Source organism: Coenobita brevimanus, chromosome 110 (assembly GCF_032717465.1).
Source record: "Coenobita brevimanus isolate Jiangsu-jjx chromosome 110, ASM3271746v2, whole genome shotgun sequence".
NCBI lineage: Eukaryota > Metazoa > Arthropoda > Malacostraca > Decapoda > Coenobitidae > Coenobita > Coenobita brevimanus.
Window position 1 is genome coordinate 19,373,389 of NC_137063.1, and position 22,303 is coordinate 19,395,691.

At 39.5% G+C, this 22,303-nt stretch overlaps 1 non-coding gene across 1 annotated transcript; it reads left to right on the forward strand.

The window, feature by feature from the left end:
- The first annotated feature begins 876 nt into the window (after nt 1-876).
- Nucleotides 877-995, forward strand: LOC145417693 (5S ribosomal RNA). The gene has a single exon (XR_013900556.1). It is a non-coding gene; the product is annotated as a 5S ribosomal RNA (ribosomal RNA).
- Nucleotides 996-22,303: the final 21,308 nt, after the last annotated feature.

Sequence of the window (22,303 nt, forward strand, 5' to 3'; positions counted from 1 at the left end):
AAAAATAAGTGGAGAGAAATTGTGAATGAATAAGTGATGACGCAGCCCTGAGGGGATATTCTCCCGCATTTGGTCTGATCAGCTAGTCAGGTCAGGTGCGGGTAAGGGGATGGGTCTGTTATGATGTGGCAGGGGTAAACCAGTTCTGCTGTTGGGCCCTGCTGCGGATGTCACTGATTGCATTGCGCAGTTGACCCTTGTGCGGTGTGGTGTGGTGAGGATCTGTCCGTTCTCCCCTTTGGGGCTAAGATGCGAATGAATGTGTTTGAATGGATGAGTAAATGGGGAGTGTGTCGTCCTGTCTCGGCTACCTCCCTTTCCTTGGGGGAAGCAGCCTAGGTATATATATATATATATATATATATATATATATATATATATACATACATACATACATATTAACTTCGCTGATCGGACGGGAAGCAGTGCACTCAATGTGGTATGTCCTTCATTCTTTCCTTGTCCTTCTGCCTATGGGTGACTTTACACTTCCTCTTCTGTCTTTCTTTCCTTCATTCTTTTCACTTCCTTCAGCCTGTGGGTGACTACATTGAGTGACAAGCCAAATGGTTTCCAGTGAACCAGGAAACCATTTATTACGCTGGGTGGTAACCATATAACCAAATTTTGGCACCTGGTGGTTTAGTGGGTAATTATTGCGCTCCAGTCGGATTGAGCCGGTGAAGGTTTATATCCAAGGGATGGTTGGGGTTGATTGCTCATGTAATGCCACTCAGAGATGAGTGAGGCTGGTCACTCTCATCTTAAATGTCGGGACCAACTGCCTAGCCCCGGGCTCCTGCGCTCCTCATTGGACAATGTAGGATTGGATGATATATATATATATATATATATATATATATATATATATATATATATAACGGCCATACCACGTTGAGTACACCGCTTCCCGTCCGATCAGCGAAGTTAAGCACCGTTGGGTCTGGTTAGTACTTGGATGGGTGACCGCCTGGGAACACCAGATGCTGTTGGCATAACGCTCTCCCTACGTGTCAAGTGGGGTTGGTGGAGGATTAGTGCCCCTCCCTGTAAAACAATTAACTCTAAGCCCTTGGCCACCCCGTTTGCGATACATGGCGTCTGGCAATGAATGAATATATATATATATATATGTGTGTGTGTGTATAACCTTTGGGCGAGGTTTGTTGTGCCTGGCACCACTTATTTTTTAAGAGTTTAGTTCTCCATATTGTAGTCCCACACTGTCCAAATCCCACAGTTTGTGTACAAATTCAGTTTTATCCTCTAATAAGTCATTTATTTGAGTGGGTTCTAATTCTGCACCTATTCTAGTTAACCATCAATGACTGTGTAGGGGTAACAAAGACTGACTCTACCAGTTTGGCCCCTCCCTTGGCATGCTTCAGAAAAGGCAATTGACCCAGAATAAGGTTTCCTCCTGGACTCTTGAACGTCTGTACTTTATTCTTCTAGAAAGTCATATGTTGGAATTTTCCACAGTATTCTGGCCTAACGATCATTTTAATGGGACCCACAGGATCTGATCTCACATTCTGTTTAGCTAGCTTTATCCCCAGACTCTTTACATGATCAGAGGTTTCCTTCAGTCCTTTGATAAATATACTTGTTTCCATCTTATCAAGTACAGCTGCTGTTATGTGGCATTTATACCAGCCAATCTGAATTAAGGGTCTAACTAAGTCAAAGGATTGTACTTCCTTAGTAGTTAAAGCCCAGTAATGCCTAGATTACTTTGCCAATAATGGATAACTTTAATTTTTCTACAATATCAGCAGAAATAAAGGTTCTCTTGCACAAGTATAAAAATGAGTACATGCTGATACACTCCTATTTTCTATCATTACCTTCACATCTTCAGCTGGAACTGAAGCTGGCATTGTTACTGGTCTATTTTATTTTGCAAGAGTCATATTGACACTTGCAAGTTTAGGAACCTCATTTTTGACCATCCTTGGACAAAAAGCACAATGATAATTTCCCTTTTTGCGCCTGAAACAAAGATTAAGTCTACTTTTACAGTCTGTGGATGTGCGTCCTGAATTCAGACAAATTATACATCACTCCAATTCATTCATCCTCACTATTCTAGAGGCATAATCAGAATAATTCTGACAAAGTCAGTGGAATGTTGTTCAGTACAAAATATACAACTTTTCCTGCCCTTTTCCATGGAAATCTTTGCCTCGTTATTTATCACCTGCTTGTCAATTCTTTGTCCTTGGCATATTTTCTTCAGATTTTAAGGAGTTAATAAAAGTGCCAACATCCCCTTTATTTACATGCATAACTGAGACTGACTTAGGTTTCACTGCCAGTTGTTTGTGGTTCTTTTCTTTACTTAAACCTTCGGTTTGCTTTCAGCCGGCTTCACTGTTCCTTGCAAATATGCAAACTTGCATTAAGCCATCCTCAATCTCCTTACAGGAAAAATGATCTTTCTGGTACCTGCCATAAAATGCATCCTTGGTTCTAGATATTAACTTTAAAGATACAATTCTAGAAACCAACCAATTTGCTGCTTTTAAATTTTTGTAAGTAGACTGCAATCCGAAGTTTTGCAATGAATCAAAATCATGTTTAAGTATGGATAATTAAATTAGAATCTTCAGTAATTGGGTAATGGCCTGCTCCCTATCTTCATAATTCTGTCTAAGGATAGTCAAAGCCGCCTCATAATTATTCTACTCGACAGGTAGCTCATTTACCAACGTATATGGCGTGCCCTTGACCTGTACAAATAGATAGGAGAATCTTCTAATCCTGGAGAGATCTGTTCTGTCATGGAGTAAGTTTTTGAATGTACAGTATTTCAAAAAAAATTCTAATTTTGCTCCTCATCAAACTCTGGGAGCGTAATCTTTAATAGTGTGGTTTAACAAGTCTACACCTAGTGTTTCTGCATAAGAATTAACTACTTTTGTTTCAAGCAACTTTACGATGTTTACACTTACCTCTAGGCTATTTTCATACTTTCTTCTTTCCGATTCACACAGATTTTTACCATCTTCCTTCACAATAGCTGCTTCTAAACTGCTATAACTTTCATCATACTTAGTCCATCTGTCTTCTAAGATTTTCAAAATACTTCTTAATTTCTCTTTTGACAGTGGTATTTCCTCTATTGATTCTTTACAGACATATATAGCTCTTGTTGCCCGTCCTGCCTTTCCACTCATTAACTTCTTTAACAATGAAATGGACATTTTGGATGATTACCTTTAGTTGATTGTGGGTGAGGTTTTAAACCTTTCCCTATGGGCTGTCAAACCGCTTGGGTTATACTGTTCTCCTCACAACATAATCCCACAAAATAAACAGTTAAATTTATTGGCCTGAGCCCAGATGTAGTTGGTTCTTCAGTATTCCATCGGACCACCCATGGCTTTTACTATGTAAAGGGTATCCCTCTTACCTTCTATGTAATTTATGACCTTGACGGTTCCAGTGAAAAACTTCAACTTTAAGGGTTGCCTGGAATAATTGTGCATTAAAATGAACAAAGTTCCTTCCACTACATACTCTCTGCAACTGACTATTTACTGCCCTGTTGGCTAATTTATATGTGCCATAATTTGTTATTGCATCAAATGGTAGATTTCTAGGCTCGAGGAGAGTTATAGATACAGAGGAGTTACATGACCCTTCAATAGCCCCTAGTCACTGCAGTAATATTCTCCACGATGTCATTCACCTCCACATCCTCATATCATTACCTCTCAGAAAAAGAATGATACGGTGGTGTTTCCAATCCAATACGGCATTTAGCTGTTCATCACTGGAAAAGTAACTAGCTTTCCCGCCTGGAGCCCGGTATATACAGTACATAATTATTTCTGTTCCGAGCATGTAATCAGGCTATGCCCTACAAATGCAACCTTCAACCTGCTTACAGCCGTTGCACACATCTGTACTCTTCGTTCGTGACACCAATATATCAGAAGTTTTAGGGTATTCTTCTATCAAGACACCGAATGTTAAAATTAAAGTAATAGGAGTCTTTGAATGAGTGGGGTATAAACTGACACCCTAACTCACCAATTCTTATCTTCGTTATCCTAGCTACCTCTCCGTGATTTGGCCAAATAGTAAAGGATACTTAGCTAGATGAGTCAGATTGACAAATAATGACGGGCTTGCAGTCTTGGCTGGGTTGCGTTGGTCAAATCCAAGTGTCCTTATGTGTAGTATTTACAGTGCTCTCCTTTTAGCTAGCTGAACAGAACTGAACTAAAAATGGTATATCTTTTTCTCCTTCAATGGATGCAGAGATTCCAAATATTATTTAAATACAGTTACTTAGATACAATGAAATTACTTCATAAAATTTACAAGGGTGTTCTAGCTTAACAATTTAATCTTAATTTTAAATAAAAACTAAAGTCAAATAGTGAATTTACTTATGTTAAGGTATATAAGATCTTGCATTCTCTGTGTTACCATACCTCGCATGCACAGTCATGTACATGGAGTATTCCTATAATTATGGATATTTAAACAAGTATTTACATTATAATTGTCCATAAAAGGTGAAACGCAGTAGTATTAAATTTATTAATAAATAGACTATTAACCAGAAGACTAGAGCAAATCTCAGGGTTATTAAACCACTTTGAACCTGCACAATACATTCTCTGGTAAATTCTCTGCTTCTTAACAAGGACAACTATATTAAATTTGCGCATATACTGCTACACACAGGATATCTCCTTCGGGGGGAAATAGTTTCTACAACGATATATATATATATTTTTTTTTTTCAGGTAGGTGACCGCAGAAAGTTTGAGTTATAGGTCTTGAAAACTGGGATATTCATTTCATATTAACCCTCCTAACTATTGTGTAAAACAAAAATCTAATCAGGTTACCACCAAATAATTTAAGTCTGCAGTGACATATTGTTCTGAAAGGAAATATACCCCCTCCAGTTTAAGTCTCCCCTACACTAAATATGATGGTCCTAGGGTAGCATGAATAAGCTAAAGCAGTAAATCACCAGACTGAAGAGATTAATCCCATTGGTGACAAGAGGCCACTTCTTAGAGGAATAATATTATGTCTAACGGTATCAGAAATAAAACAATGAAGATTTCGCCCAATCATACTCAAGTTTAGCGGACAGTCATAGACTCAGGGAGTTCTTCCCATAGCTATAAGTGATCCAAGAAACGCATTCGAGACGAAGCCATTAATGTATAGATTTCCAAGACTTCTCACCGCGCGCCCTTCCTTCACCCTCATTCCTGACCCTTCACCCACCACCTCACCTTCAACCTCCTCCTCAACTCTCGTTCCCCCCCCCCCATCGATACCCCTCTGACAACATCCCTCGCTCTCATTCCCCCCTCACTTCCTTTCTTCCTCTTCGTCACACACTCCCTCATCCTCCTCAACTCCCCACTCTCATCTTTCAAACATACTCAAACCCTTGTTTTCTTCACTCTTATCCCAGACCGTCATCCCTTCTCACACTCACCCCTCTCAACCCTCCTCCTCTCAACCCTCCTTCACTCTAGCTTTCACTCATCCCCTCCCTCACCCGTTCCTCATCCATCCACTCACACCACCTTCACCCCCATCCCTCACCCACCCACATCCCTCAGCACTCCCCTCTCTCCCCTCCAACCGAGGCCTTCTCGTACTCACTTCTCACTCTCAGTCTCACTTCACCAAATTCCAGTGTCAGGAATTCTCATTTTGTTCCAGTTCCTGTTTGCAGAAATTCCTGAATACTTGGGAAGTTACTGATATTGCCTCGATCTCCCTGTATATGGTATGAATTTCATAACGATCTGTTATCCCTCACGTGGTCAGATCTCTATAACTCTGTTTCAGCCAACAACTTAATTCTGCTGAGTGAGTTATACAGCTCTATGGAAACCACTGACACTCTCAGGCAACCCTCAGGTTACCCTCTCAGGCTATGGACACCTTTAATATATCGTTTTAACTAATGCCAGACGTTTTCATTTCGATAATGATATTGAAACCTGAGACAATTAATACTGGCACTAAGAATCCTCTCAGAGCCAGGATGACTCTGGAATCTTATAACAGCTAATGCCACGATTTTATGAATCAAACTGTTTGCCATCAGGAGCTGAAGAATCCTGATATTTACCTCACAACCACACTCATGGTAGAGACAACTCTAGTTGTTTCCACCAGCATTATTTTTTTTCTTTCGGGAGGGAGGGAACGAGCATGCGCCCGTGTGTGTGTGTTCTTACCTAATTGTTCTTACCTAATTGTATCTTTACAGGAATGAGTCAAGCTCGTACTGTCCCGTGTCTTAAACCATATTTATCGTACATATCCTTAAATTTGTGAATTGTTTTGGCACACACTATTTCATTCGGTAGTGCATTCCATTGATCAATTGCTCTGTTTGGGAAACTGAATTTCCTTACGTTTCCTTACGTCTTTATCACCTCTATTCTTATGCAGTTTTTTGCAGTGTCCTCTTGCTGATGCTTCTCCATATGTTAAGTAATCATTTATGTCTATTTTCTCCTTCCCTGATATGCACTTATATAGCATTATCATGTCACCTCTTTTCCTTCTCTCCTGTAGTGTTGGTAGATTCAGTTTATTTAATCTTTCTTCGTAGCTTAGGTCCCTTAAGCTTGGTATCCATCTTGTAGCGGCCCTTTGAACTTTTTCAATCTTGTCTATGTGCTTTTTGAGATGAGGACTCCAAGCTACTGATGCATATTCCAGGGTTGGTCTAATGAATATGTGAATGCTATTCTCATATTTGCAAGCAGTGTATACATGTTCTGTACCTTCTCGCTGATGTGGTCAGCCGGAGATAGTCTGTTATTGATAATCACACCTAGGTCTTTCTCTCTTTCTGATGTGTATAGGGTTTTATTTCCTAACTTATAATCCTAATCAGGTCTTTTTCCACTTTTACGAAACTTGATTACATGACACTTGTCCACATTGAATTCTATTTGCCATGTACTGCTCCATTCATGAAGTTTATTTAATTCTTCTTGTAGCTCTTTACAAGAGTCTGTGTTAGTAATTCTCCTTTGTATTTTTGCATCATCTGCAAACATATTCAGATAGCTCTCATTTCCAGTGTTACTGTTTATATCATTTATATACACTAAAAACATGATTGGTGCCAGCACTGAACCCTGTGGTACTCCATTAGTCACTTCTTTCCATGATGAGAAGTTTCCTCTTAGTACTGTTCTCATTTCTCTTTTTATGAGAAAGTCTTGCATCCAACAAAACAGTTTGCCTCGAATTCCTCCTTAATGGTACAGTTTCCATAAAAGTCTTTGGTGTGGTACTGTGTCAAAAGCTTTCTTGAAATCTAAATAGATACTGTCCACCCATCCTTCCCTTTCCTGTATTGTGTTTGTTACTCTGTCATAGTAGCTCAACAGATTAGTAACACATGATTTTCCTTTTCTGAAACCAAATTGTCTTTCTGTTATCATACTGTGTTCTTCTAGATGATTTACCCAAGCTTTTCTTATAAGCTTTTCTAATACCTTGCTTACAACACTGGTCAGTGATACTGGTCTGTAGTTGAGTGGATTTTCTCTATTTCCTTTTTTGAATAAGGGGACAATATTTGCTTTTTTCCAAATATCAGGTAGTTTACCTTGACTCAAGGATTTCTTGAAAATTAAAAATAATGGTTTACTTAACTCCTTTGCACATTCTCGTAATACCGAACATGAAATTTCATCAGGACCACTTGCTTTTCCTCTGTCTAATCTACTTAAATCCTCCTGTATTACTTTTTCTGCTATTTGTATATCTGATAGTATGTGTGGACATGCATGTACCACATAGTCCCTCTCAAAATTTTTTTCTTCTGTAAAAACTAGTTGGAAATTCTTATTTAGTGCTTCACAAATATCTTTCTCTTGTGTATAAGTGATTCCCTCGTCCGTAATGGATTGTATTATATCTTTTACTTTGGTTTTGCTTCTGATATAGCTGTAAAACAGCTTTGGTTGATCACTACTTTTATTTATTATATCCTCTTCAAACTGTTTTTGGGCTTCCCTCCTTATTCTTGTATAATCGTTTCTTGCCTTTTTGTAATTATTATACGCCCTTTCACTATTGTGTCTTCTGCATCTATTCCACAACAAATCTCTTCTTTCTTTTGATTTTTTACATTCTGTATTGAACCATTTCTGTATTTTCTTATCTGCTTCTTTGTGCTGTGGGATGTACTTCTGGACTCCTATTTCATAAAATTCACAGAATTTTTTATATACAGCATTTAAATCTTGTCCTCTAAGCTCATTTTCTCAATCAACTTCTAAGAAATACTTCTTTAGGTCTTGATAATTTCCCTTTTTATAGTTTAGGCCCTTTTTGTAACTGTCATTGCTGTTTACTATGTCATATGCTATCCTGAAGTTCTAATTTAGTGCTGCATGATCGCTTTTGCCGAGTGGAGGGTGATATATTAAGCTGTCAATATCATTTTCTTGCCTAGTAAATATTAGATATAGCACTGAAGGTACATCAAGTTCTCTTTTTCTGGTGGCTTCCCTCACATGTTGCGTTAGGAAAAACTCTTGCACGAGATCCAGGAGCTTTTGGTCCCAACAGCTTTCTTGGCTAATTATATCTAGAGTATTCCAATTTATATTTGTATTGAAATCCCCAGTTAGTATAATTCTTTCTGATTTCTCTTCCATTTTATGTAGTAATGATCTTAAACTCTGAATTGTACTCTCTGCCAGGTCCTCATACTCGTCTCTTTCCCATGTGTTTGATCTGGGTGGCATGTACAAATTGGCTACAATTACTTTACCTTCAGATGTGTTGATCTCTACTGCAATCAGTTCTACTTGTGATGGTATATCTAGTTTTATTTCATTGACTTTTAGATTTTTCTTAGTTAATATTATAATTCCTCTTCCTTTTTTTAAATTTCTGTCTCTTCTCCATATATTGTATTCCTCGAAGTTTAGTATGTCATTGGATATCCTTGGTGTTAATTTTGTTTCAGTAAGGCATATTATTTGTGGTTCATTTTCTCTGACATAATCATTCATCTCTAGTAATTTAGATACCATTCCATCCAGATTTGAGTACATCAACTTTATCATCTTGTTTATATACTTGTCATGACATGGTTCTGCTACCTTCCTCCTTTTTATTCCATGCTGTTTGTGTACCACTTTCGTACCTGCAATCCTATTACTTTGTAAAAAAAAAATTCTTCTTCTCCTCTTCTGATCTTCCCTCATATTTTGTTTTTGCTTCCTCCCTTTTCTCTTTTAGTAATTCCAGTTCCTCTTGTGTTAGGCATCTTTTTATCCATACATTTTTCAACTCCTCTTTTTCCATAAGATTCTTTGCATTTTTTAGTATCTCTTCCACAGTGTTTACACTCTGGAAAGTCACCTTTAGAGGTCTTGTCTTGCTTTTCTCGTATTTCCCTAACCTTTTGTGTTCCTCTATGTCTTTACTACAGATTTCCTCTGATACTTCTTTCAGTAAGCTCATTACATTTGCCATCTCCTTTTTATCTCTTGTGATCTTGTTTTTTACTTCTTCCTCTCCTATACCAGTGATTACTATAGATTTGTTTATATCTACTGAATCTCTGACTAACTTTGGATTGTTTTGGATTATTCTTTTCACTTCCTTTTTAATGCTTTTTTCCTCCACCCTTGTTTCTAAGTCTTTCTTTACTTTCACCATTTCAGCATACGTGGTTTCCACATCATTTTTGTAGATTTGCACAGCTTCATTCACCTGTGTTATCTTCTCCTCAATATCATTGCTCTGGTCTATAAGACTGCTTACTTGCCTAATTGTCTCTGTGTCATTTTTGAACTCTTCCATAACACTCTCGTGATTGACTACTGTACTTGCCATTTCACTCATTTTCTTCCTAAGTGTACTCAGTTCCACTGTTAGTTCACTGATGGTTGTGTCTTTCTTATTGGCCTCCCTTCCTAGTTTTTCTATTTCTTCCTTTTGCAAGTGCATCTGCTTCTTTATATCATCAATTTCATTTTTGAAAGCCATTTCTAGTTTGTGTACACGTTCAACCAGTCTATTGTGAGTCTCCACTTCAACCAGTTCTTGGTAGAAATCATCATTTTGCATTTTACCTTTATCCCTTTTCTTTTCCACATTTGCTTTACTAAAGTATGTATCCATTTTGCAATACTAAAAGAACAGAGTATGTACTTACAGAGTATGTACACTTTCCCCGTGTTGTTGTAGTCTAAACAAACCTCAGCTGACTCAGCGCATTTTTTCCTCTTGGTTCTCTTTTCTGTTTGAACAAGTCTTGTTTAAACTTATTATTTTTTTCCTTTTAATAATAAAAAATCATTTAGTCTAACCTGGTACAGAGCTTGACTCATACAAAGATACTAATTTAGGTAATGCCACTGGCCGTGTTGGTTCGGTACGGAGCGCCGATGTCGGACGTCTGCCTCGATTGACTCCCTGTGTGTGTGTGTGTGTGTGTGTGTGTGTGTGTGTGATGGTAGAACAGTTTTGATTTGAATTTAGCCAAACGTAGTGGAAGGAATGAGAGTGAACCTACGGGTTGCCGTACTGGAATTGGAAATATCAGTTCAAAGGTCAAGGTCACATGTCACTTGTGTGTAAAAATGGTGGTAATCCTTTCGCCCAGTACAAGAAATGGTGATGGATAACGAAATTTTCGATAATGGTAATCCGACTGACTCTCAGAACAGTAGTAGCCGTAAACCATAATACAGTATAGAAGAATCAATACTATGGACATAGGGTTATTCATATTCCTTGTTTTTCCCTTTAGCAATACTTACTATGCACTCCACTTGGAGGTGCTGCTGCTGCTGACTCACTAAAATCGAGTTCATGCAGCAGCCTGGGTGGATATTCTACTACCCGTACCTAAATCCCAGGGGGTTACTTGTCTAATTTTGCCATTTTCTAACCCTGCGTGCCAAAGTCAACTTAAACACTTTTTACTCAGTTTAAACCAGACTAGGTGGCAGGGTTCAGGGAAAAGCAAGGATGAGGGCATATGAACAATGTACCAAAAGACACGGTAACAGGACAGTACTGATTGTTCGACCCTATAACTCCGTTAGCATTGGCTCAATTTGGGACAGACTTACTGGAAGGACCGAAATTTACCCAAGGTTGAAGAGATGGGATTTTAAGAAGAATGGTTTAAACTCAAGGTAACTGGCCTAGATTAAATCATTTCTTTCATGGTATATGTCGAATTAAATAGGAGGGTTGAGGTAAGGCAAGAATAAATCATATTGACTTTGTGATAGCAGGGCAAAGTCAAACGTTTGGTTCAAACATATTTGTAAGGCACGGGTGTTTCACTCTATAAGTGCTTCTTCTTGTATTCTTTTTCAGCTAATGCCAGGTGATTACGAGCGAGCGAGCGATGTTTACTTCCAGTTAAGTTTGCAATGAGCGGCCTAGCCCGACCCAACCCGACCCGACCCGACCTTCATGGTAAACAGAAGCTGCTGTAATAACTTTCCTGCTATGTAAAGTAGAGTTGAAATGCTTTCTGCAGGTGATACATTCATTTAATAAATTTTGTTATTAGCTAAAAACTCACCCATAAAGACGTAAGAACCTTTTGGAATCTAGAGTTTTCCAAGGGAGTCTTCGGCTCTTCGGTGAACGCCTAAATTAAGAAATCGAATTTAAACAGATTTTGCGTCGTAACACTGTGTTTTTTGGCATCAGCTCTAGCAATTAAATATCGGAGATTCGGCCTAATGTTTTACGCCATGGGGAAAGTGTGATAATATGGCGCTCGCTGGCAAAGCGCACCTAACTGATTTAATTTAGCTGAATGAGTCATAGGAGGTGGATTGTTAAGATCCGATTTGTGTCTTTACTAACTCCTTCACAATAGAGTGGCACTTTTTACTGAATTATCATCAGCCAAAACCAAAAATAAAAAACAGTATGGTGTCAACGGAGTGAAAGCTTAAAAAAGAAAAAAAAAAATTGTACAACACCGACATTACACAATTAATCGATATCACAGTCTCTCTCTCTCTCTCTCTCTCTCTTTGAATATCGCCCCGGAGATATAAATCCAAGTCGCCCTTACATTTCCCTGATTCTCGTTCTTCCGTCCTTCCCGACCTCCATGTCTGGGGCAGCTACTTTTGAGCCTTTCATTTTTTGTTCTTCCTCTGCCCCTTTCCTTCTGTCTCCATGACTCTTTTCTCCTTCTTTTTCCTCTCCTTCCTTCCATCCTTTCCTTACGCTTCCATCTTCCTTCTGTCTTTCGTTATATTTCTCCCTCATTCTTTTCACGTGTTTCTACTTCCACACTTTACTTCTTTTTTCACCTTTTCTTAGCTTCACCCTCTAACCCGCTTCTTCCTTCTGATTCTTGCTCCTTTCCCTTGTCACTCTTTCCTCCTCTCCATCTCTCTTCTCTCCTTCCTTACCCTCTTTAAAATCTTCCATTTCTATCCACCGCCATCCACTCCTTTGGTAACTTTCTCATGTTCTTGTTCCCTCCTTCACCATACTAATCCCTCCTTCCCTTCATCTGTCAGCGTCATTCCTCATGCATTTCCTCCTCCCCACCTCGTTTCCCTCTTCCATTGCTCCTTTCCAGTCAGTCTTATCTTCTTGTTTTTTTTCCAACCCTCATTTCATCCTTCCCCTATTTTCTCCTTTCCTTCTTCATAATTTCCTCCTCATCTCCACCATTTGTCCTTCAGTTTCTCTTTCATTCCTTCTTTCCCCCGTTATATTGTCTCCATCTCCCTCACACTCATTTCTTGATTCAGTCCTTCTTTCCTTTCTTTCTTCCTTTCTACCTTCCTTCCTTCATTCTATCTTTTTTTCACTTTGAACTGAATAGAACCGTCTGACCAACTTGTTTATCACTTGATCACCACCTTTCGCAGTCAGGAAGCGAATGCAGTGATCTATACTGGCTCCTGCAGCTGCTTAATCCCTTAAACCACCACTCAGAGGATTTCTTTTGTTAATTTTTGCACCGGAGGAAGGTTTGGCTAAGCTTACTGACGAGTTCTCTATGTGAAGGTTTATGGAAGCGTTCCAACAACCTCTGCAGCACGAAATTTTTTTGCTAAGCTGGATAAAACGTCTGATAATAGAAAAAATAAAGTTAGGCGACATCATAATCAGTGGGTTTAAATATAAGTATATGACTGGGGAGAGAGAGAGAGAGAGAGAGAGAGAGACAGACAGACAGACAGACAGACAGATAGACAGATAGACATACTAGCTGACTGACTGATTGACTGACTGACGGAGGGGGGAATGATGATGTGAGGAGGGTAATTGGCAGAAAATGAAGGTAGGGTGTGATGAGGTAATAAAGGACAGAGGTTGAAGCCAATGACAGAAAAAGCAACAGGTGGGAGCGTGGCAAATGGAAATGGTAGGAAACAGAGAGGAGGAGGGTAGGGAGGTGAGGCAGTGGGAGGGAGATGAGGGAACGGAGAGGGAAGTGAGTGGGAAGAAAATAGAGAGGAGAGAGTAGGCAGAAGGCATGATAGGCGACAGAGTAAGAGGGAGAGAGGGGTTAGCGTGGCGAAAAACGATGAGGAATAAGGAAGTGGAAAGGGTCGGGAGTGTCTGGCAAGGCTAGGTGTGGAAAAGATAAGAAAATGCCATAAATGATGATGATATGAACTAGGAGAAAGGGAGAAGAGAATATCAAAACAACACCAATAAAAAAAAGGGGATTTAAGGTGTGAAACCTAAAAAGAGAGTAGATACAGAGGAATAAATGAATTTCAGTAAGAGAAAGATAATACTAAGCATGAACTGTGTGACCCAGAGAGAAGGAATGAAAAAATAAAAAAGGAAAGAAATGAATGCAAGACTAATGATCTGCTAAGCAAAATGGAGCGAGAAGTGGTGAAATAGCAAAAGAAGAGGTTGACGAGAGATACAAGTAGAAAGCCTCGCCCCCCCCCCCAAAAAAAAAAAAAAAAATGAAAATTTAATAAAATGATTCCTGATGAGGGAAGAAAAGACTAGGCGAGATAGATCAGTCAAATAAAGATGTGTGGAGCAAGAGAAGCAATATCGTACCCAAGCCAAGATGAAGCTTGGGCAATAATACATGAAGCATTGGACAACAGACACAATTTACTTGTATCCTGCTTTTGACTAGCGGACAAACTCTGCAGCTCCATTGTCACACCCTGCCTTCCCCTGTCTCTTCCCTGCCTGCTCTACCCAATCCAGTCCTGTCTGCCTCCATCTCACTCTCTTTTCCACTTCTTTTCTCTCCTCTCCTCTCCTCTCAGACAAGTGAATATTATCGTGCTGCTTTGGCTGCCGTGACATGACTACCTTCACCTGTCTCTCCCTGCCTCATTCTAAGTCTCCCTGCATCAGGCTGCTTCTCCCTAATTCTCCATGTTCCACACTTCGCCTCCCTGTTTCTCCCTACCTCACCTTCTACTTGCTTCTATCCCCCTGCCTCCTTTCTCTCCCTGTCCTTTTGTGTCTCTCTTTACCTAATAATTTCTCTCCCTATCTCCTCCTTTCCCTGCCTCTCCTTACTTCTGCCTCTCGGCCTCCCCTTGAATCTCCCTGCGTCACTTTTCGCCTCCCAACATTCCCCTACTCCTCTTCTTTACGTTTTGTCTCTTCCCTCCCCCCTAGTCTTCTCCTCTCATTTCTCTTCCTCCTTCCCACCCAACCATCTCTCTCACTCCGCCTGCCTCCTCTCACACTTCCCCACTTCTCTCCTCTCCTCTCTTCTCTTCTCTTTCCTTTCCCTACACTGTCCCACCTCTCATAGCCTCTTCTCCTTTCTGTTACTCCTCTCATGCTGTCAGACTCTGATCTCTTCATCTCCCAATCTCTCTCTCTTTTCCTCTCCTCTTCCTTTCTCACCCTTCTTTTCTTTACCCATCTCAAATTTTACATCACTCATCTTCTCTTTCCTCCAGTTCGTCTTGCTTCAATTCACCATTTAGTTCCTTTCTTCTTCGTTCGTTTCTTCTGTTCTTCATTCCACGAACCGTGCTACGTCCTCCTCTACCGTGCCTCCCATTCTCTCTCTCTCTCTCTCTCTCTCTCTCTCTCTCTCTCTCTCCATTCACTTACTCCCGTACATTTCTTAATCATCCTTACTCGATCCGTCAATCTTAATTTCATTCCCTTTTTTTCATCACATACCTACTCATTCACACATCTTAATCACTCTCTCTCTCCTTCACCTTCTCTCCATGCCTCAAACTTCCGTTACGCCCTCTCTCACTCGCTGTCTCAATCTTTCACATGTTTTATATTTCCCTGACTCACTCTCATATATATATATATATATATATATATATATATATATATATATATATATATATATATATATATATATATATTCACCTTCCTCTTTCCCGGATTTTTTTTTTCTTCTCTGACCCCTCAGTCAGCCATTCACTCACTCACTTATTAGCTCACTTTGTCACCCCTTCACTCATTCAGTCACTTTCTCACATTCCTTAATCACCTCTCCCTCTTAATGACCATGAACTAAAAGCATCTCCTTGTCTTCTCACCAATTAATTTGACTCCTAAAGCCTTTGGACCCTGCAGACGAGCCTTTTTATATATATTATTTTCCCCCACTTTTTAACACTCTGTGATTCTCATTATTTTTCAGCGATTTTTTTTTTTTGTTGGTTTGGACTAAAAGCTTCATTATTTTCTTTCTAACACCATTTACAATAATCATTAATCACTTTGAGTAAGGTTACCATTCAAGAAACACAATTCCATGTTATATCCACTCTATTATATTTCCACGTTTAATTGTCTACTTGCGCCTCTCTCTCTCTCTCTCTCTCTCTCTCTCTCTCTCTCTCTCTCTCTCTCTCTCTCTCCCATTTTCTAACTCTTGCATATAGTACCCATCTCGGCTAATCAAATATCTTTTCAAGATTATCATTACCCCTAATTGTTTCTTTTTGTACTTTCAATTTCTTTCCAATGTTTAGACAATTCTTCTCATTTTCATTAATCTTTTATCTTGTATTCTTACCTTTCTTTCCTTCGTCTGCCTGTTTCGTTCAGCATAAGTGCTTTTAATATTCCGATCCATCCTCCAGTATATAAGTTCATCGATGTTGTTATCATACTTAACATTTTTCTCTTGTGTTTTAATTATAATATTTAACTATTCTTTCTTATTTCCAATCATACATTTCCTATTTTAAGCTTACTCCTCAACGCCTTTGGTACGACTGACTTTGTATAGTTATCATATTATCCTCAGGATATTTAACTTTTATCTAAAAGGGAATTTAGGAACTGAGGATTAAATATTTGCAAGTAACTTATCCATAATGAAGGTGCTAAGGCTACGCGTAAGACAAGAGAAACTACAACAATAAAAAATCTACCAACGTAATAAAGTTTGAAACCAGCCGATTTTGGTTGCATAAGAGAAATCCCAGTGGTTAAAGACGTAAGTCTAATGCAACTTATCCATTCGGTGCTATGTATTCACATACTTATTCCGCATAATTATGCCTTCGTGTGGTGGCTAAAATCGTTAAGGTAGCCAGATAATATACTGAATAATAATGGTAATTTGTTCTTAGTTATGTTGCATTAAGTCCCACTTAACCACTGCAAGACTGTCTGACGTTAGCCTAAAGTAAATACAAAGCAGGCATTTCGGAGCCAAAGTGTTAAACTCCTTGACATCTTACACTTTCCCACAGTGGCCTACCCAGAAAGGTGAATTTTTTTTTTTTTTTTTTTTTTTAATCTTTTTAAATGTGCAGCTCATGACTTCGGCTAGCGCAGCAAGCACGCACGGCTGCGGGGGTCGGGGGGGGGCGCTATAAGTCCCCACCACCGAGAAAATTTTTCATTTTAGCCAGTTTTATGATCATTTTGAGGCCATATGGAATGGGTATACGACATAAATATAGCATACTGTAAAGTCATTTTTAAGTACTCTGTGCCACTGTGTTATGGTTGTCTCTTCAATAACCTTACACTACTGATATTCAAACACTCACATTTCGATCAAACAACTTTACAACTGAAATAAACTAATAAAAATAACATAAAAAAATTACGATGATTTAGTCGCTGTATTAGTCTCAATTACAAACAGTTATAGACATATCCAACGTAATTTTCTTGGTAATATATATATATATATATATATATATATATATATATATATATATATATATATATATATATATATATATATATATATATATGAGCCTCAGTGGTAAAGTGTTCGTTTTTGTACACTGAAGAACGAGGGTTCGCGCCCCGCCAGGGTAATAAATATTGGGATCGTTCTTCTGGCCACGTACTGCTTTGGCGGACACAAGGGGTGCTGTGATTGAACCAGTCGCATAAAATAAAATATGCTTGCACCTAGTTGGCTAGCGCGAGCCGATTAAACTTGGTTCACAGACTACACACACATGCAAAGCCACTACAGTTACACTTACAAGCACTTCTGACCCTACAGACAGTCTCTACCAGACAGCCTAAGCCACTTGGTAGAGATGCATTGGCTGTATCGTCCCCACTTCGGTCGGGATAGGCCGGTCCTGCAGTGGATACTCAAACGGCTGATGATGATATATATATGCAGAGATTTCACTTCACCGTGAAGATGTGTATGCAAACTAACCACAGGAGAAAAGTACTCACTGTCGCTCCTTTCATTTCTCCTGTGGTTAGTTTGCATATATATATATATATATATATATATATATATATATATATATATATATATATATATATATATGAATGGAGTCTCGGACCATCACTTAGTGATGGCCAAGGTAGAGATGCAAAGAAAGTGGTTGAGGAGACGAAGGAGAAGACAGGAGGAAGCAGCTCCTGTGAGAAGAGTGGAGAAATTGCAAGATAGTTAGAAAATGACAGAGTATGAGAGCATAGTGGAAGAAAGATTGGGAAGGTATGAGCTAGAGCAGATGGAAAGGGTGGAAGACGTATGTAAGATATTCACGGAAGAGATAGGTGCAGTGTGTGAGGCGGTTTGTGGAGTGAGGAGGAGATGCAAGAGTGTGCAAGGGACAGCATGGTGGAATGATGAGGTGAAACGAGCTGTGGAACAAAAGAAGAAGGCATATAGTGAATAGTTGGCGAGTAGAGGTAGGGGAGAAGATGAGAGAGAGAAGAGAGAGGTATATGTGAGCAGGAGAAGGAAGGTTAAGAGACTGGTGAAGAAGAGTAAGAAGAAAGTGGATGAAGAGTTTGGGAGGAATCTGAGTGTGAAATGGAGGGAGAGTAAGAAATTGTTTTGGAAGGAGGTAAAGAAAGTAAGGCAGTGTGAAAGGGGAAATAGTAGGGGAGTGAAAGATAGGAATAATAGATTGTTGGTGGAGAAGAGAGAGAAATTGAGGAGATGGAAGGAGCACTTTGAGGATTTGTTGAATGTAGAGAGTGAGAGCAGTGTGAGTGTAAGTGGTTGGGGAATGGCTGGGAGAAGAAGAGATGAGAGGAGGGGGGAAGAGATCAGTAGGGCGGAAGTAGTGGAAGCGATGAAGAAGATCAAGTTGGGAAAGGCCCCAGGAATTGATGGAGTGTGTGGTGAAATGCTTAGGTATGGCGGTGAGATTGTTGTGGAGTGGATATGGAAGTTGTGTAGATTGGCTTGGGAAGAGGGAAGGGTTCCAGAGGACTGGAAATCAGGTATAATTGTTCCTTTATACAAAGGAAAAGGGGAGAGAGAAGTATGTGGTAACCATAGGGGTAATTGCCTTCTTAGTGCGACTGGTAAAATATTTGGTAGAATACTCATTGATAGGGTTAGGCATATGACAGAGGAGCTAGTTGGAGAAGAATAAGGGGGATTTAGGAAGGAAAAAGGGTGTGTAGATCAGATATTTGTTCTAAGATGTTTAGTGAAGAAGTATGTAGAGAAGGGAAGGAAAGTGTATGCTGCCTTCATGGACTTGGAGAAAGCTTATGACAGAATAGATAGGGAAGGTATGTGGAAGGTATTAAGAATATATGGAGTGGAGGGGAAATTGTTGAGTGCTGTGAAGAGTATGTACGAGGGAGCTAGGGCTACGGTGCGAGTGGATGGTGAGCTGAGTGAGTTCTTTGATCTCAATGTGGGACTGAAACAGGGTTGTGTGATGTCTCCATGGCTGTTTAATATATACATGTAAAGGAGGTGCAAGGTAGGGCAGTGGATGTGGGGCTGGCCCTAATGAATGAGGGTGAGATTTGGAAGCTTCCGGTGTTGCTGTTTGCTGATGATACAGTATTGTTGAGTGAAGATGAATGGGAGTTGCAAGGTTTGGTGAATGAATTTGGGACAGTGTGTAGGAAGAGGAATCTGAAAGTTAATGTAAACAAAAGTAAAGTTATGGTGTTTGAAAGGAATGAAGTCACAGAGCGTGCAGTGAGGTTGGATGGTGAGGATATGGAGAATGTGAGTGCATTCAAGTACTTGGGTAGTGTGATGAGTAAGGATGGAACTTTGGGAGATGAAGTGCGTGAAAGGGTACAGCAGGGAAGGAAGGTTGTTGGTACACTGAAAGCAGTGATGAGAAATAGGGAGGTGAGTATGGAAGTTAAGAAGTCACCGCATGATAGTATTGTGATCCCTACCCTAACGTATGGAAGCGAGGCTTGGACCTTGCAAGAGGGGAACGAGTCAAGAGTGAGAGCAGTGGAAATGAGTTACTTGAGAGGAGCATGTGGAGTGACGTGGAGGGACAGGTTGACGAATGAAGAAGTGAAGGAACGTTGTGGGGTGGATGTGGATGTGGTTGACAAGATTAGGAGAAATACGCTGAGGTGGTTTGGACATGTGAAGAGAATGGAGAATGAAAGACTGACTAAGAGGGTGTATGTAGGTGAGGTGGAGGGAGGGAGAGGGAGGGGTAGACCGAGGTTGAGGGATGGAGTTGAGAGGTATATGAGGGAGGGGGGGGGAGTTGGGGGGGAGGGTAGTCAAATGGTGGGTGACAGAGCGACTTGGAGGAGTTTTGTCTGCGGCCACCCGTTGCGGGATTAGGGCGTCGGGCTATATATATATATATATATATATATATATATATATATATATATGGTGAACCTACAGAAAACATTATCGATAATTATCGACATGATTATTTCTGCTGTCTTATCCCAAATTGGAACCAAAATCACATATCGTGGGAAATGACCAATAGCAACAAAAAGATATAGATTATGATTGTTAGTTAAGGGTAGCTTAAGTAAATCAACGTCCCATGGTTGGTTAAGCACAGTGTATTTCCCTATGGGTGTAGGTGTTAATGTGTAATCTTTGTGCTAGGCACATGATTCACCTCTGATTATGTGATCATGTATGTCTTTGCATATTGATGGCCAATATTATGTCATCCGGGCCTGCCTGCCTGTCATATCTTTGCCTGGATGTCCTTCATGTGAACTATCGTGTATTACCCTTAAAATCTGAGGTATCATTGTATTGGGAATAACTAACTGCCTAATAACTCTTCTATGATTTGGTTGTCCTAGATTTACCCTATATCAGGTATTGTTTACTAATGTGAATAGTTTAAGTGGTACATGTAACTTGGTTAATGGTATATATGGTACAGTATATCATCACCTGATTCAAAATTATATATATCTTTAGACCACATGGGGTCGTCTCTGTGTGCCTGAAAAGTTTCTTCATTGTTGGGGAGTGTTTCCCTTAGACTAATTTTAGCGACATTGGTCTTTGCTGGATCTCGTGATAAGGCGTCTGCCGTCATATATATTTTATCTTTTATGTAATGCATATTTACATTGTAATCTTGGACTGTACATTTCCATCTTGCTCTCCTCCCAGTAAGGAGTTTTTCCTGAAATATGATGAGTATAGAGGTGGATTTCGTAACCATACACAAGGTCACGAAATTTCTGTAGTGCTAATGCCACTGCTAGAGCCTCTAAGTTTGTGGTACAATTATTTTTCTCTGCTCCTTTTGTCTGTCTACTGGCAAATGTAATTGGTTAGTATTTTTCACGTTTATCTTCGTGCATCAGTAAAGCTCCTAAGCCTTTAAGTGAGGGATCTGTGCGAATTATAAATAGTTTATTAAAGTTTGGATATGCCAAGCAAGGTGCACATGTAACATTATCTTTTAAATAATTAAAAGCTATCTTTTGCTTCTTTCCCCACTGGTATATAGCTTTTTTTTTTTTTTTCAATATGTAGAATAATGGCTCTGCTATAAAAGAAAATCCTTGTACAAAAGATCCTCGAAAATGTCGTACTTCATCTACATCTGTGAGTTCAAGGAAATCCCTTACTGCTTTTATTTTTTCGTCTAAGGTGTGGGTGCCCTCTATCCAACTGATGGCCTAGGAGTTTACTGACCCAGACTAAGGCGTTGATGTGTAAATGATTCTACTGAATAACTGGAGATGTGAGATGCTGAATACTTATAGGATATGTATAAAACTCATTACCTGTCATTACGGATTTCTTTTATTAATTCTTCCTTTCTTCTGGCAATTTTGTTTAAGCACTTCACTACGAATACAACGTCGGCATAAGATTCGTGTAATCTAGACGATTTTTTTTTTGTGTGTGTATGTGTTTGTATCTCATCAGTCAGGTGAGGTATTTCTTCATTCTTACTTCCTCCAGACTGGTTGTTCGTCTTAAGGAAGATATCTCGGAATAAAGAGGTTATGTAATGCTGCATATAACTATTCTAATGTGAAAGCCTTTCCGAGGCGTCGTCTGAAAGTTTCAAGACTAAAATAAGAAAAAATGTCAACAGAGAGACGGGATTAATTCTTGCTAAGCCCAAATGCCATTTGTAACCCCTTGTCTACGAGAACAACGCTAATATATTTGTGATAACTCCAGGTGACCTCATTCTGCTCAGGAGACAATTTTTATTTATTTTTTTTTTATGCGTCTGACTCCAAATATTGACTTAACAACCCCTTCACTTCGGCTCAGCAGCCTTCCTACATAGTATACCGTTCCACATGTCACCGCTTCGGCGCTAATACCCATCGTACATAATCAACATGTGCTAAGTCTGTCTCATATAAGACTAAATGTCTTGATATTACCGGTGGAGTTTTTCCATGTTGGTGAGTCTTCTGGTAGATCAGTAACGTTTGTTTCATCGGAATATCAACCTTAAAACGTTCTCTGCCTCAGTCAGGACTCGAACTAGCATAGCTTTGGGCAGCAGACCACCTCTCTGCTGACCTGGCCATCACCTTTTTGAGATCTTCTGTATACTAAGGATAACAGTTCAATGATTGAAATGATGCAAATTCAACAAGACGTTCTCGGATTTCATAATATCTTGATATTAGCGTCTTA